Source organism: Charadrius vociferus, unplaced genomic scaffold (assembly GCF_000708025.1).
Source record: "Charadrius vociferus isolate BGI_N301 unplaced genomic scaffold, ASM70802v2 scaffold472, whole genome shotgun sequence".
NCBI classification, from domain to species: Eukaryota; Metazoa; Chordata; class Aves; order Charadriiformes; family Charadriidae; genus Charadrius; species Charadrius vociferus.
The window spans coordinates 3,550,490-3,568,265 of record NW_009647735.1 but is presented as its reverse complement, the minus strand read 5'-3'; the positions used below and the strand labels follow the sequence as shown (position 1 = coordinate 3,568,265).

At 38.6% G+C, this 17,776-nt stretch overlaps 1 protein-coding gene across 1 annotated transcript in view; it reads right to left on the bottom strand.

Moving 5' to 3' along the window:
* PCDH11X (protocadherin 11 X-linked) overlaps positions 1-17,716 on the bottom strand; it is a 91,308-nt gene extending 73,592 nt beyond the window's left edge. Inside the window, exon 1 of the mRNA XM_009881688.1 lies at positions 17,324-17,716. The gene's annotated coding sequence lies outside the window, so the exon portion shown is untranslated. The remainder of the gene's footprint in view (positions 1-17,323) is intronic.
* Positions 17,717-17,776: the final 60 nt, after the last annotated feature.

The window sequence follows — 17,776 nt, the reverse complement described above, 5'->3', positions numbered from 1 at the left end:
CCTATAAATAGTTCTTCAGAAAAACAGTGGCAGGTTTGGGTTTGGTTTTTCCCCCTCATCTCAGTGATCTATTTGTTAGAGTTCTTTCAGTAACAGGCTGGTCAGTAAGATGACAGAATTACATCAAGACCTCATCACAAGCCATCCAACTTTTAAATCTTATTCTTCAGTAAGTGCTGGGCAGGAGAAGGAAAAAAACCAAACAAGCAATGAACAACATTCTTATTAGAGTCCTCATCATGTCCCGAAAGCAGCAGGGTTTTGAGATAATGGCAACATGCAGCTATTTCAACTTGTTAACCTTAACACTGGGCTCTGAGAGCCAAACTCTCTGTGCACTTGCTGGCATTTTTCCTAAAATCTTGCAAGCCCAAGTGAAGGAAACAGTCACAAGATTTCAGATGATCTTTTGGAACCTACTGCTTTCATAACAAGAAATGTTCCTTTTAGGGCACATATCTGTCGAAAAGTAGGAGTCAGTGGGAGACAAACAGGCACAGGAAGGTAGTAGTGGATAGTGGATATGTGAAAATTGGCAAAACGCTTTCCAGTCATCTAGAGAAATGACAGTCCAAATGTAAACACATGTAAAAAGGAAACGTAAAGAACGTAAGATCTAACACATTGCAACAGTGATGTTTAAGACATACTCAAACACAATGCCACTAGAAAACATGTCAGAAGACCTTTCTGTTAATCTTCCACCAGCAGGCTGCATCACAAAAATGATTCTGCATGAATGAGTACAGTCCTTTATGTTTTGTGATATTTCAGTCTTAAGCTAGAGTAGACTTGATGTCCTTATTCTTGTCTTGATTTACTTTCATTGTCACACTGTTACAAATGCCATGACTGAAGTCTGCTCAAGAGGATTCTGCACATGAGGATTTCAGGTCAGAGATAAATTTTACTGGGACTGCTTCATGAAGAAGCTTGCTCAAAACCTGAAAGCCCAATGTTTAGCTCAGACCAAGGACATAAATTATGATTTTTATGACCACAGCGCATTCATGCATATACATAAGAAACACACACATAGGCTTTTAATAATAATAATAAAAAAATACACACACGTATATCTTGAAAAAAGTACTCAGTGGCAGGTAATCTTTACAAAATATTAAGAAAACTCAGCAGAAGTATCAGTCCTCTTAGTATCACAGTGATTTTAGTTTGGAGTCCTGAATATTTCCAGTATGACAAGAAGACCAGAGTCAGAGTCATGTACTGAACTGGTAAAATCATGTTGTGAATGGCAGTGTCAGCTGAAATACATACTATTCATAATGATGAGGCACTGTGAATACAGCAGTTTGTTATGCTTATTATTTGCAAAGAAGGGTGTGACCTCTTGGAAAGCTGAATGAATGCGAAAGTACTGTTGTTATGTTCAACAGATGCGGTTAGGACACAGTTCACGTTTTGTTGCTATCCAAGTTTTCAGTACATTTGTGCTTCATTGAAGAGTTACACCAACAAAACAAAACTAATGCCAAAATTCCCCCGAACTACAAATAAACTGTCTTCTTCATGGTAGATCTAGAGCTTTCTGAAGAAGCAGGAGATATTAACTACAAGAAAACATTCAGAGGAATCTTAGATGACCAATTTAAAAGTTTGAAGCAGCAATTTTGGTGCATTAGTTTAGAAATATTTATCTGTATTTTATCTTTTAGCAGTATATTCAAAACTGTTCCCTTCACTGCATCTGTAATACTTCAGATGAAAAAAAAAAACAAGGATGAAACACTGTTTCATCACAAATTACAAGTTTTTACCACCGTTCTGCTGGTTCAGTCAAGCTTGAGTGAGCAATCAAGGGTATGAAATGCCGCATGGAAAGGCAAGCCTTTTAGCAGTCCTCTGTTGTCACTTTTTGATCTCCCAAAAAAGTAACTCGCCAAAGGATTGAGCTGGGGTTTTTTGTAATTTATTTATTTAATCTACAGACCTTCTATTAATTCATTTTCATTTCATTTAGAAAATCAGATTTTCAACATAAGGCCCTCCAAGTTGATTAACTATGCAGTAAGGATTTTTTCTTCCACTCTAATGCTTTTTCTAATCTAGAAATGAAGGAAATATTAGTCTCAGGCTTCTTCTCTTCAAATTCAGACCAGTGCTGTCTTACCTATAAAATTCTCCAAACAAAATAGTGAAACTGCTTCTCATCTTGCAAACAGACTTACTTTTAATTGTACTTTCTATTTCATTACATAATGCAGCAGTACAGAACATTTAAAGAGAAACAGCTTTTTGGTTTGTAAATCATCTTTGGGGTTTCTGTTTCATAAGAAATGTACAGATAACTCACATTCATCTTCTCTTTAATGACTACTCCCTGTAGAATGTTTACAGCTTTTTTAACCTGTAAATCTGATGAATCTCTCAAGAGATTCATTAAAAACTTGAACAGGATTTTTTTTGCTTACAACAAACAATACTCTGGTAGTACCTTCTAATAATGAACACATTCCAAGGGAAATTGAAAATCTGTGTTTTCCCTATGGTTATACAGCCCATACATATTATCTATGATAGTAACTATACATTTAAATTACACTATCTTGCTTAGCTATGATTGCAATGAAGTATCTTTTGAGATTTTTTTTAATGGTGATTCAAATAAGGGAAGAATCAAAACAATTATCAGTGTTCTGAGTTTGTGGATACCGTCTTATATTTGCGTGACTCTATTTTCTTATAGTGGCACCAATGCAAAAACAAACAGAATCTGTTCATATATACGTGCCTTGTTCAGAACATTTAGTATGAAGTTTTTACAATGAACACTTGTACTATCTTAATAGAGACAGCCTGGATTAGCACTAGAAAAGTACAAGTAGCTCATTTTATATCCAAAGCTGACCATATATGGTTCTACGTCCTATTCCTAATCATCAGTCAAGGAATAGTTTTGCTGAATTATCACCAGTTCACACTGGTTCATCAGGGCATTTCTTTTACTAAGATTTGTCCCATACAATAGCCCATCCCTGAATACAAGATGGAAAAAAGTCATCAGTAAATGTTCCCAGTCGATGGCAAAAATAGAAAACCTAAATGATAAAGAGTAACTGAAAACCAGTTCATCCCCTCCTCCACACAGTGGAAAAAAATGGCAAAAATTATTTTCTGCTGGAGATGACTAATTATATTGACATTTTTATATTCAGCACCATCAGGGTTAATCATCTCAAAGCAAGCCTAAGCCCCATGTCTAAAATACGTGGTAACAAGCACAGAGCGCATGTTGCCGATCTCTTTCTATGGCATACAGTATTTCTATAGAATATTCTGCATATTTAGCAAATTCTACGGCATACTGTAGATCAGCACTTTTATTATTAAATTTCCTAGTGATGGAGAAACAGTCCCTATGCAGGGTACCTCCTGGAACTCAGGGAAACTTTGATTTAGCTTCTTGGCCTACCAAAGATTTCCCTGTATACCATCTGTTCTTTTCGTTTATTTAAAATCCACATCTGCAAGGTTCTGAAAATATCAGACTGAGGGCGTCTAATGGTACAAATGCAATACAGTCTTTTACATGCATTCCTGTAAGCCTGGGCAGGCTTGCGAGGAGGGCCTGTGCAAACCTCATGAAGTTCAAAAAAGCCAAGTGCAAGGTCCTGCATGTGGGCAGGGGCAATCCCATGCAAAATACAGGCTGGGCGGAGAATGGATTGAGAGCAGCCCTGAGGAGAAGGACTCAGAGGTGTTGGTGAATGAGAAGCTCAATGGAGCCGGCAATGTGCACTTGCAGCCCAGAAAGCCAACCATATCCTGGGCTGCATCAAAAGAAGTGTGGCCAGCATGTCAAGGGAGGTGATTCTGCCCCTCTACTCCGCTCTGGTGAGACCCCACCTGGAATATTGTGTGCAGCTCTGGTGCCTCCAACATAAGAAGTGACATTGGCCCATTGGAGCGGATCCAGAGGAGGCCACGAAGATGTTCAGAGAGCTGGAGCACCTCTCTTATGAAGACAGGCTGAGAGAGTTGGGGTTGTTGAGACTGGAGAAGAGAAGACTCCAGGGGGACCTTACGGCGGCCTTCCAGTATCTGAAGGGCACCTACAAGAAAGCTGGAGAGGGACTTTTTACAAGGGCATGTAGGGATAGGATGAGGCATGATAGCTTCAAACTGGAAGAAGGGAGATTTAGAATAGACATTAGGGAAAATTTTTGCACTCTGAGGGTGGTAAGACACCAGCACAGGTTGCCCAGGGAAGTTGCAGATGCCCCATCCCTGGAGGTGTTCAAGGCCAGGCTGGATGGGGCTTTGAGCAACCTGGTCTAGTGGAAGGTGTCCCTGCCTGTGGCAGGAGGGTTGGAACTAGATGATCTTTAAGGTCCCTTCCAACCTAAACCCTTTGTGATTCTATGATTCTGTGATTAAGAGAAACAAATAATTAGAATAAAAAGCTTTCCTCAATGTACTCTGAAGGCAACAGTCCATCATTGTAGAACAACTACGTCTAATGACCAAGCAACTACAAATAAACTGCAAACAGTGAAGAATTACTGAAATATTTAAGTAACACCTAAGTATTTTTCAAAGGAAGGAAAAGGTCCTTGTTGAGACAGCAGAAAGAAAATGGGTAGTAAAATGGTACAGCAAGAGTCAGGGATGGAAAATAGTGAATGAGTACATTCAGTATTCTGCTGAGCTTTCAGTTAAAATTGACCCAAAATAAAGCAACACAAACCCATGGAAGTAATTTTTAACCTAAATTTCAGTTAAATTTAGTATGGGGAGTATTGTGACCTGGACGAGGGGATCGAGTGCACCCTTAGTAAGTTTGCAGAAGACACCAAGTTAGGTGGGAGTGTTGATCGGCTCAAGGGTAGGAAGGCTCTACAGAGGGATCTGGCCAGGTTGGATCGAAGGGCTGAGGTCAATGGTATGAGGTTCAACAAGGCCAAGTGCCGGGTCCTGCTCTTGGGTCACAACAACCCCATGCAGCGCTACAGGCTTGGGGAGGAGTGGCTGGAAAGCTGCCCGGCAGAGAAGGACCTGGGGGTGTTGGTCGACAGCCAGCTGAATATGAGCCAGCAGTGTGCCCAAGTGGCCAAGAAGGCCAACGGCATCCTGGCCTGTATCAGAAATAATGCAGCAAGCAGGACTAGGGCACTTGTGAGGCCCCACCTGGAGTGCTGTGTTCAGTTTTGGGCCCCTCACTACAAGAAAGACATTGAGGTGTTAGAGCGTGTCCAGAGAAGGACAACCAAGCTGGTGAGGGGTCTGGAGCACAAGTCTTCTGAGGAGCGGCTGAGGGAACTGGGGGTGTTCAGCCTGGAGAAAAGGAAGCTGAGGGGAGACCTTATTGCTCTCTCCAGCTGCCTGAAAGGAGGTTGTAGCGAGGTGGGGTCAGTCGCTTCTCCCAAGTAACAGGTGATAGGACAAGAGGAAATGGCCTCAAGGGAGGTTTAGGATGGATATTAGGAAAAATCTCTTAATGGAAAGGGTTATCAAGCATTGGAACAGGCTGCCCAGGGACGTGATGGAGTCACCATCCCTGGAGGTATTTAAAAGACGTGTAGATGCGGTACTGAGGGACATGGTTTAGTGGTGGTTTTGGCAGTGCTGGGGGAATGGTTGGACTCAATGATCTTAAAGGTCTTTTCCAGCCTTAATGATTCTATGATTCTGTGATCCTTTTAGACATTTTAAAAAAACATACCAATGACATCATGTTACACAGACAGCATGGAAAATAAATAAAAGCACCTGAAATGAAGAAATAGTCTAATCTAGCTTTAACAACAACAACAAATCATGAAATGCTAGTTCGGACTCAGGCATCTTCATCACTCCATTCCAGTGCATAATTTTTGTTTGACTGCCAGCTTTGACAAATAATTCCATGATGAAACAAAGAATAAATCAGAGCTTGTGTAACAGTAAAGATCCTTTTTAGAAAATTTTGAAGAACCTTGGTTTCTTTTACAGTGGTCTTCTCTTATATTTAATGAAAGAAATTAAATTTCTGTCGATAAAAATGTTGTCTATTCTCAACTTTATCTTATTCTCTTTTCCATACAGTCCATACATTGTTAAGTCTTTCTCTAAAAAATGCATTTCCTGCATTTTTGTAGTGAACCTGTCAGTCAACGTCCAGACACTCTTGTACTAAAGAGCACTAAACCATGAACATGAAGCATCAACAGAACACTCTTCACAAATACAAACAAAATTACACTCCACCTAATATGTCCACTCCAGAAAACCCTCAGGAAAAACTGAATTAACAAGTTTGTCTTACAGCTCTGAATGTCAACTAACTTAGGTCTTGCAGGACTAAGGGAAAAGAATCAGTCTCAAGTTTTCTTGCCCTCAGCTCAGTTTATAAAGCTGAGGCTTCTGCTTTCCAGTTGGTTTTTACAGAACAAAAACGTACAGCAGCTCTTCCTCAGAAAGAGAAATGAAACTAAAAAGTGTTTCATAGATCAAAAGTAGTACTTTAAACTGTATTCAGAACAGCACTGTAGAAAGACAGTGAATAGACGATGTGTTGAAGTGGAGGCCTGTCTATATAACCTCAGTTCAAGGAGGCCTCCCAAAATTAGACTAAATATCACACACTGAGACAGGAATAACAAACAATGTCGAGATCCAAATGCAAGAACGACAGTAACAGCTCTCTTCTCTTCACTAGTAGGTTCTTTTTCCTGTCCTGTTCCTCACTTTACTACTCCTTGAACCAGACCAGCAAGGACATAGCAAGCTCCTGAATTTGAGGAAAAAAATCACAATCAAGACTAAGAGAAAAGCTATGACCTGTATAGAGGAGTCAGTGTCTTTTTCGTAGAGCCACAGAGAAGTTCAGACTGGAAGACACCTCTGGAGATGCTGTCTAGCCAAACTTGCTTAAAGCTTCTAAGTCACATTAGGTTGCTTAGGGCCTTAGGTCAAGCTTTCAAAATTTCCAAGGATTCTTCTGAATATTAAGTGAATATTTTTGTAGTATGCACAAAGGAGAAACCACTTCAAGTATTTCTTTTGGTTTACCACCAAGATTATCTTACGTGCTTGCAGCTTCAAATAATTCACACTTTTTATCACCAGGAAACTCAGATGAATACACAGTTTTGGTTTGGGAAAATAGAAAATGGCAAAGGATCTAGTGCAAATTAGCATGCGTAGCCCAGCCTAAAATCACACTGATGTCAAGGACATCGGGCAACTCTTCATATTGACAGAAACACATAAGTACACCTAGGGCTCCCTTTTACAGGGTCCTTCATAAAACTGATAGGCTCTCCAAAATCTGAGAAAGAAATTAGCTGTTGCCAGCCCACAAAGGATTTGACATGTTTCTCCCTCCAGAACAGTTATGGCGGAGGTTGTAAGAACTACGTCAGTCAAAGCTTTATGTATTAAAAGAAAAGGAAAGGAGGAAAATCTGCTGTATCTGTGGTTCACAAAATGATAGACGGCATCCTTAATCTGTTCTTAGGGATCACAAAATATTCTATTAAAAATGATAATTCCCTCAGCTATCAGACTAGGAAATATCTGGGCATATCTAACTTTTGTGAGGCTCATCAGCAAGTATTTTACTACCATAGTAACTTACTGAAGCTGTTTCCAAGAGTATTTTGAAATTTCATCATTTCAACTTCACTGTCCCTTAAAGGTGCCCTACACTTTGTCTGTCTTCCCCATCAGATATAGTTGCAATGTCACAGTGCTACATATTTATTATATAGACTATAACTACATATACAGCAGTTAAAGAGATGCTCTGACCAAGTTACTGCTTTAATCACTGAAACATCCCAAATTTTTCACAAAGTAGTTTCTGTTGGTTGATTAATGTCTCCATCAACCACGGTCTCGCAGTTCAGCGAAGTGATGACTTTTGCCTCAGCAATGACTAAATCAAGACATACATCCAATACTCTGAAGTGACTGAATTTTCAGAATTTAGTTAATCTTGCAATTGCCATACTATACCACCTGCCAACCTCATCTAAGTCACTTACTCTAAACCTTTTTCCAATGATTTCTTTCAAGCTTTTTTAGCGTTTATAATACAATAAAACCTAAAAGTACCGTACTTGCCAAAATGAATTACATATAAAGAACTGAGATTGTACACGTTTTTTGCAGCCTGATGTTGCACTGGCTTTGATTCAGACATTATTTTTTAAATACTCATTTTTGTTAAGTGCAGTACAACAAAAATACAAAAATTGACATGAAGGGGACTCAACAAATGGCACTTACATGACGCCAGATTAAGCTTTCATCTGACTTAACAGGAAAATATTCTGTGTTTTTATATTTTCCCCTTGACATTAAACAATAACCAACACCTGAAACCTACTTTAAGTTAGCAAGATAAAAAAGTATCTAAAGAAAGCAGCTACTGAAAAATTGTGTAACAGTATATGACGCTAAGCAGTCCCAAACAGCAGTAATATTTTGTTAATTAAGATTTTGTGGTAATTTAAAAGTACCCTACACAGCAATTCCAAAGAGCACTACTCAAAACAGAATCGGAGCCAGATTCCGTTCATAGTGTTAGAAACGTCTTACTGAATTTGAGCTGTGTAATGCAATACAATCACAAAAAAGACTGTCCTATCACAGGAAATTTACCAGCATATTTACCTTTTTCTCCAACTGAATGGATAGTACCATGGATTTCAGGTTTAGTCCACCATTCTATAATGAATAAAATTTAACAATTTTTGTCATAAATTGAGGCAAATTTCAGTCAATTCTTCTTTTTTTTACTAAACTCTTCCTCCAGTATTTTTACTTCTGTTTATTGTTGCAGTTTGTCTGACTGGATTTTAAAGTTTAGATGAACAGAAAGTAAAAAGGATCTCTTTTCCTGACTGGAGTTCATGCTCTATTTCATTGTCTTCAAATAAAGCGGGATCTTTTTCCAGTGCCAAAGGTTCAACTCAGTAACTGTTCAGGCTGGTTGATGCTTAACCATATCTGTTTGATGAGCCACAAAATACAGAATGTTAAATTAGAAGTAATAGCCCCAAACTCAACCCCCATCATGATACTGTACAGCCTTACGGTAATAGATTAATTTCTCTGACAGCTTTTCTAATTCTTCTGCTCTTCCTCTATATTTAAGTATTTAAAATCTGCTTGAATAGAATAAAATTGATAAAAAGAACATTCCTTTAAAAAGTTTATTTTGTGCAACTCTGATAAAGACTGCAAGTTTTTAGCTTAAGTTTACAGTTTGCTTTTAGGTTTTTGATAGAATAATTGTCCTGGAGTTCCACCCTATTTTGAATATTGGATGTGACTAGTTTTGATATCCCTAATGTTCAAAGAAATGGAAGAAAACATGGATGAGGTACAAACTGTTACTGTAACCAGTCTTTAACAAAAATGGTACTGGTTTTGAAAACACTGAAAAGATTTCTGAAAGCAGGCAAGCTTCGGGCTCTTTCAGAGTCTGCCTCATTTTGAAAATGGGACTTGTACACCCAAGATGGAAGTCCTTTTGAAAATGTTAGTCTTGCCTCAGTTCCATGGTAAAAATCATTGGTTTACTGCTTTTCAACCCCAATTAACAAAGTTAATTCAAAGGCACATTGTTTTCAAAGAACCTAAAGAAACTGCGTTTCTGTATCATTGAAGAGGAACATGAATTCTTTATTATTTTATACTTGTTTCCTTGTTGGCGTATAAAGGAGGCAGGGGTTATTAACAAGCTTTCACCTACATGTTAAAATGACACTTCTATTTCTATTAGAAAATATCCTTTCACTCAGTATTATGCTCTAATAAACAAATCGGTCAAAGTTAAAAAGGGAGAAAGAGTGGGCACCATGCGAATTCAATTTTCTTTGTTTTCAGGGACAGGAGAAGTAAGCAGGAATTTTTTAAACCTTCCATTAAAATATTCCAAAGTGACACAGGCAACGCCCGAACTCTTTAGAGAGTCATTGGTATTTAGTCACCAAGAGTCTCTCTTCCTTTAGCACACAAGCTTCAGATTGTTCAGTGATGCTCATGGCTGAATACGGGCTGAGGGCTGCAGCCAGAAGAGACCACAGGTTCATTCCTCATCATCAGACTATCCGTGTTCGACACATCCGAACATTATTCCTCAGTGACCAAAACAACAGGGTCTGACCACATGCACACGTGATACATTTCTTTGACACAGATTATTAACGTCTTTGCTTTCTGACTCACATTCACGTTTTTCAAGTGCTCAATGTTTTTTTCTGCTATGCCAAAGGTCTTTTCCCCCCTATTGTACCTTGAAAGACCTTGAGTTAATGTTCTGTGAACTCAAACATCCTTTGTATTATGCTTTAGGGTACTTTCAGAGCAGTTCTTGAAAATAGTTTTCTTTGTGTTTGTAGATAAAGCTAAACTGTGAAAGACAAACTAACTGATATTTGACTGAACATATTGTCAAAAAATAAATATAGCTGACGACCCACAATTCTGTAGCCTTTTGAAGAGGTATTTTAAAGAAATTTTTTGTTAAGAAAGCGTGGTTTATGGTGTTCTAGACTTACTGTCTTTTTAATGAGCTTATGTATGAAAAACAAGAGGGTGTGGGAATAATATGTGAATACCAAAAATGCTAGAATAGTTCCATTTTGTAGTCATCATTATTCCAGATGGATTATACAATTAAAAGATACTTATTTTCCAGTATCTAAGGTCCCTTCTATAACTTTCATTCCTCAGGTTTAACTAATGTCATAATCAGTTATACATGTACACATACATGATTCTTTTTCCCTCAAGTTTATGGCAGAATCATAGAAGATAAAGGAGCAATACCTGTGACTTCAGCTGCTATTTTGCCAGAGGAGAAGGCCATTCTCAATCATCTTATAAAACTATAACAAACGAACTAGGACAAACAACCCCTTGATTTACTGCATATCCAGTTTTCTTTAATAAGTCATAAAATTACAGATGTCCTGGCCATGAATTTTAAAAAGAATTCTCTGATAATTAGACATGAATGTACCCTTGTCTGATGAGCACTTCACTGATCTCCTGTAGTAGAGTCCCAATTACAGGAAACTATTATGAAACCCTTAGCTGGAATCCATTCCTTTGGGTAAGGTCTCACATGCAGACAAGGCAGGGAGATGAACAGAAAATGAATTGTATGCATTTCATTCCCAATTTTCATCCCCAAAATCATTACTGTGTTGCATTGTATTCTAGATCTTAATTTACAACGCATTGCCACGTACATTTTCCAAGGGTCCATTAAATGCCTGACAAAGTAAAGCCATTACTCCGTTTAATGATAGCTTTAGTTTCGTGCCTTCTATCTTGCATATATTTATAAGTTACTGGTAGCAACTATAATCTGAACAAACTACTGCAGTGAGGTCCCAAATTATTTGAGTCCAGAGTTAAACATGCACATTACAGTTCCTATTAAGTCACCATTTAATGAAGTTTCAAAACACTAGAGTTGCTCTGCACTTTTCCTCTATGCTTCTAATGCTACGGCACACTCTTCAGCTATGTAACACTGGCAAGTCAAGTCTGGGTCTTTCATCATAAACATCATACAAGTCCTAAGGAAATCTCTTTCCAGTTTGTGAATCCAACCTGCACCTTGACGTAATGCTTCCTATTGAAGCTACCCTCCAGTTCAGGAAAAAAACTACCAGCATACCCAAGTAAAATCAATGGTCCAGGCAACTGTGCCTGTCGGGACACAGAGTTTCCCCCTATTTGTCAAAAGACAGGAAGATACATATTTTTGTAATTACAAACGCAATCACAAAACCCGCATAAATGAGTAAACATGGGTTTAAACTATGATTTCCATTAGCAGAGATGAAACTCAGTTCCTCCTCAAAGTCATGAAACTTCCTTTCTCAGTAGGATTATAAAAAAATGAGACTTTCTAATGAAATCTGAGTTACAGGCTGAAAGCAGGCAGTTGACTTTTTTATAGCTGTTCCTTACGCTTCATTTTAACAGCACCTGCAGTTCTGTCATCCTCCGAGTATTTTTCACTTTTCCTTTGGTGGGCACGTGTGCGTCTTATGTGCCAGGGACTAAAGCTGGAAGCAAGACTGGATGTGGCTTTAGTGTGCCCAGGTATGTGATCATTGATCCAGTAGATGACAGATTCCCAGACATAGACGTTTATTTGTTTAACAAGATAGCACAGAGCAGTAACCATGATGGTGTAAGTAGTGGGTTAAGTGAAATACGCTGTGCCTAAAGCATTCCAAACTTTTACTTGGATTTTTTTTTCCCTTTAGCATGTATTTCCTGCTACTTCGGTAGACAACATAAGGCGCACATAATTACTAATCAAATTCTTACAAAAATAATAAAACTATGTCCTTAAGGAAGTAGCAGATATAAACACTGATACTCAAACAGACTACATCACCAGTGACATCTTATTTCTAGACCAGCTTGGAGGAAGAAAATCATCCCCAAAACAACCTTATCAAATCAAAGTAGTACACAACGCAAGCCAGTCCCCTGGCAGCAAAATGAAGCAGGCAAAGTTTTTTAGCTGAGTGAACTGCCATATTAAACCCCACAGTGATGGGTTTTAAATACAGTGGGCCACCTCTGTTTATAATTTCACTATTGAATCTGGAAGTCGCCAACAATTTCAATGTTCATCTGTCTCTCTGAGAACATATTTGGCTCTCTGCTGATCTGGTGGTGTAGGTTCCCTTGAAATTACAGAATCCTTGCAGAGTGTAGTGCAACTTAAATGAAGGAAAACAACAGTCCTTTAAAAAGAACTTCCCTGAAAATTTAGCAAAGCACTTGCTGTTAAACAGGCTAAGTTGCCATCCTTGCAAGCAAAACTCCTCCACAGCAATGCCTTCTATACCACAGTAACATGCTGAACTCCTAAATGAGGGGCAGAAGTTAAAATACTATGTTACGTAATGCAAGAAGCAATTACTGACGCTCTGTTCCAATAGGAATTTTTTCACTGACTGCAGGACGCTCTGGCTCAGGCCACGGTGGATCAAGAAGGCTCAACCTTATGTAATCTATGGGAAAACATTTGTAAGTGTATCTGAATTAAAGTAATTTTCAACAGGATATTTATTAAAAGCGACAACAAAAGACTTCAAATAAAAAGAATGTTTAATTATGACACAGTTACAGAAAACTCTTTATAGTTTCTTATTTACTGTCAAAACTACCATCATTTGATTGTATCTACAGACTAACTTCCACAGGTTTTTTTATCTGCATTCTGATTTTTACGTTAACGTTCCTTCGACCTCCATAAAACCTCCTGTGGAAGTAGGGTGGGTTTGGTGGGGTTTTTTTCATTCAAGTAGGAAATCTTACTGCATCATTTTTTTTTATTTGGAAACAGGAATTTTTTTCTAAAAAGTTTTTTTAAAATTAAAATATCTCTCTCTTTCATTCCCTTGTGCTGGAGGTGGTAAATACTATTATCATCACTCAAAATGTATTTTCCACCAGTGCTGCTCTTATTCACAATTTAACACCTTAAAGACAAATTTAAGGACAGTTTAAACTCCTCTTTCAGTGGAGTTTTTAGATGTGCAAAAGCTATAGAAGCTTTTATGCTTCCTGGCAAGTCACGGTACTAATTCAGATAACATAATAGAAAAAGACTGTTTTAAACCTATTTTCCTTAATTTACCATTGGATAATGAGAATGGCAGTCTCCCCACAGGTCTTAAGGGATAATCAAATTCCCATTTCCACCCTAAATTTCCTGCTTCTTATTACTTGCCTGTATATTTGCAGGGAGTATGAATTTTCAGAAGACCCAAGAAAGATATGGTCACTACTGCTTCACCGCACTGAAGAAAGACAACCGGTATAAATTCCCTCTCGGTGATCTCATTGCAAAAAGAGGTAATTGGGACAGAAGATTTTTCATCTCCCTTATTAATTGTAAATGACAAAACTTTCATTCAAACAACGCTTATTTATTTCATCCGATCCAAAACACTGGGAATACAGCAAGCTGAATCTTCAACCTACTACTTGAACATAGGTACTATATAGCACATGCAACTGTAACATTGAATCCATGTGTATTTTTAATTCTAGTCTTTTTAATTTCTAACCTGAAATATGCACAAAGTTATTATAGGCATTCACATACGTTGTCTGCACAGATGAAGCAACTACTTCACTGTTAGAAGATGGCTATCTACTTGAGATAGGCAATTGTAAACGATTTGGGGATACTTTAGAAGAAAGGGTTCTGTTGAAGTGTAAACTGACCATTAGTGCCACTGGCTGTCCCCGTGATGGAAAGCCACATCCACCTGGCCACTGTGCTTTAGCAGAAGTATCCCCCAAATGCTTTTAACACCTGCCTCAGACAATCAACATTATTCAAAAATGTATAGTTCTTTGTAGCTCATAGAAAGGAAGACTTCACCGGTTAAGATATGTTTGGGTTTGGTTTTGTTCTTGTAACTTAACCCTCAAAAGAACTAACTGGAATAATGCCAAAGGCATTAGTTCTAATGCAGTCTAAAAGTGAACCATTAAACTGAGATCTGATGAATTCCTGTTTTGAGCCAGTGCACTTCTTTAAGAAAAGCCCTACTGCCTGTTTATCAATCCAGGTGTACACACTCACCTGGATCCACAAGGAGCTTTCCAAATCTGAGAGGATTTTTTTTTTCTCATTTCACCTCAAATTTTTTCAGGCAGGTGTTATTTTCTACTAAGCCTTCTGTAAATTCAACTTAAAACTGCTCCATTAGCAAATGCCAATTGTTACTATACTTCATTGCTTAGGATAAAACCTAAGTTTAGAGCCCGTCTTTAAAACTGGCTGTGATATTACTAAGCAAATGGGTGTTTTAATGGAAAGACTGACATATTCTTAACTATGGGAGTGTGAATGGCTCCAGTACAAGATTACTCAAGTCCATGTAGAATACAAATGCAATACAGGACCACAGGTTCAGATCTTTGATCTCCTTTTTTGCAGAGGCTGTGATGTATAAAGCCAATTCCACTGAGCAGACAGTACTACCCTGAATATAAATTATCCTTTAACTATAGCAAGGCTCACATTTAAAGAAATGCTGCAAGGATGAACAATGCAGCCATGAAGCAGAGTTCTTCTGTAGCAAAAATACAGACCAAGATCTGCATGGATAACCATGGTTTCGAAAGTCAAATTTTTCCTCAGCTGTTCTTTGATAAAAAATAGTCAAAGCTGGAACATTGCTACATACAGAAGTACAGTTAAAGCACACTGCTTGCTCTTTATATTAAAAAAAAAAAGTGAGCTAGGAATACTTGCTTTATTTTCCAGATTAAGCATCATTCCCCTAAGAAGCATAACAAATGATTTTAAAATGTGGAAACCAACAGTCTCAACTGAATATAGCTTGAAATTTAAACACATCTTTTGCAGATATCTCTTTAGAGGAAAAGCCTTCTGCCTACTGAGCTAACACTAAGCTCCCTGGAGCTTAGCCATGAATATTCTAAACCCTTCTCTTAAATTCACTAAAAGTCATCTTTTGCCAAAATAAAATGCTTAAGAGGAATTCAGTACGCTTGTGCCGCTTCTCTTCATTTTATTTAAAATAAGTGTTTCTGTCTCAACTTTATGTCAAATTCACAGCAAGAGAGAGACTGGACTGTGGAGCTATTACCACAGGTTTCGTACACAACTCAAATGGGAAAACAAATTACTTCTGAGAACATCAGCTATTTGGGGTTGGTTTATTCTATATAATTATGTATTTAACCAGCTCTTTTGCAGTTACAGATAAATACTGTTGAGTGTTCTTACAGGAATGTCTCTGCTGCTTACTTCAGCTATAACTTGGGTGGTTCTAAGAAATGGTTCTTTCCCACTCTGTGATGTTTATCTGTATGCCAACTTTGTTTGTGTGTGTGGAAATGTTAGTAAATAAATACATAACTTTTTTCCCTATCTTACCTCTTTTGACCTGTGTAATCTGACAGATCAATGCTACATCCACTGCTGACAGGCAAAACTAAATTTTATCTTTGGTGTAATCTTTTTGTTCTCTTTAGGTTTCTTTTCAGTAAGGCTTGAAGAAGGTGCTCTTTGTGGCTCAGTTCTTTATGCCCGAATAAAATTTAGCACAAGAATGCAAGGGTGAGCTGATAATATCTACTGGCCTCAGCTCTGCTCTGGTTCAATAAACTTGAACATCTTCTCCCCTCCTTTGCCAATTGAGATACGCAGCAACAATTACTCAAAATGTATTATCAACTCAAGCTCAAAAAGCCAGGATGAGATGAGTCGATTCCATGTCTCTCAAGCTTACAGTTTCTTTCAGTGTCCGAGAGGGGCAAATAAGTCCCCATTTGCCTCTTGACATACACCTCCCAGCTACTTCTTACAGGCAACTACGCCAAGGCTGCAAAAGGAAAGTCAGATAAATCCTCTGCTTTATGGCTCACCTACAAGGTTGCTGGTTGTGACCAGCAGGCTGTAAAGCTTTGTGCTGTTATGGCAAAAGTCACAAACAAACCATCCTTCTCTTCTCCAAATGATAAAATTCTCTCCTTCCCTTTCTGTGTTCTCCTCTCTCCTTGCTTTTCTGTGGTCTCCATAGCTGAAACCAAGAATTCATTGGACATCGCTGCAGTGCCTGTAACCAATTCTAACTGCATCCAGAGCTTGAGTAAATTAAAATATATTTCAGCTTGATCTGGTTTTTATCCCATTCCAGTACTCCACATATGCAGCAACTTTAAGCTTACAGACATCCCTCCATGGTTCAAGAAAATCCTTCAATCAAAGAACTTCATTTACAATCCAGCATAGTTTTTGCTTTTTCGTCCCTCCACAGCAGCTAGGCATTTTGATGCAATCCTCATGTAATGCAATCTCCATTACAGGATTATGATCACATCAATAAAATGTTCCATATGTGGGGTTTTTTTTCCATCCCTCTCCTTCTCTCATTAATATTAGGCACTGTATCTGCAAAAAAACCACCAAATCAAACAGGATGATGGGATGCTCCAGGGAGGTAGTGGGGGCACACATTCAACAAAATGCAACAGCCAATGCAAACTGCCCATCAGAGACCGAGACCGTACAGCTCCTCATTCCTGAGCTATGTGAGTTAGCTCACTGCGCTGTAAGCATAAATCATAAACGTGCTGTGTTATCAGACTAAAAATAAATACATCTTTTGCAATCAGTTGTGAGCTCCGTGTACTTTTCACAGGAGCAGACTTTCATTTTACTTGATCGGTTCCAACCTATCAATACTGTTCCGGATGAACTGCTGATGCTCTGCTGAAAGGGGGATGCTGGACAAAAGATACCGTATAAAAGGATATAAAAATCCCTCTTTTCCCCAAGCCCCCTTCTTACCTTCAATGCCTTCTCTGCACAAGATGTCAATCTACATGGGCTCCTCAGCACATCGTCAAGGCGTTTAGAGCAGTGAAGGCTGCCCCACTGCATGGAAGTTAGACCGCTTTGCAACAGCAAATCCTCGATCCAAAACACAAGCCGCTTCTTCCCATGCAGTGTGCCGAGCACGGTTCATAAGCGACTTCCACAAAGGGAATGAAATTTTAAAAAAAAGGGGCGGGGAAAAAAAAAAAAAAAAAAGGTATCCTAACTTTTAGGTAAGCCTGAGTTTGTTTTATTTCTGTTGGGTTTAGTTAATTATTTGCTTTTGCCGCTGCAAAAGGATGGAAAGGCAAATCGCGCCCTGGAAGCCCCTCACCAGTCCACAGCGGTCCTGCCGCGTAACCTAAGTTGCGCGGAGAGACTCTGAACTCGGCGCCGCTCCGCCGCGCAGCCGGCAGACTCCCCTCG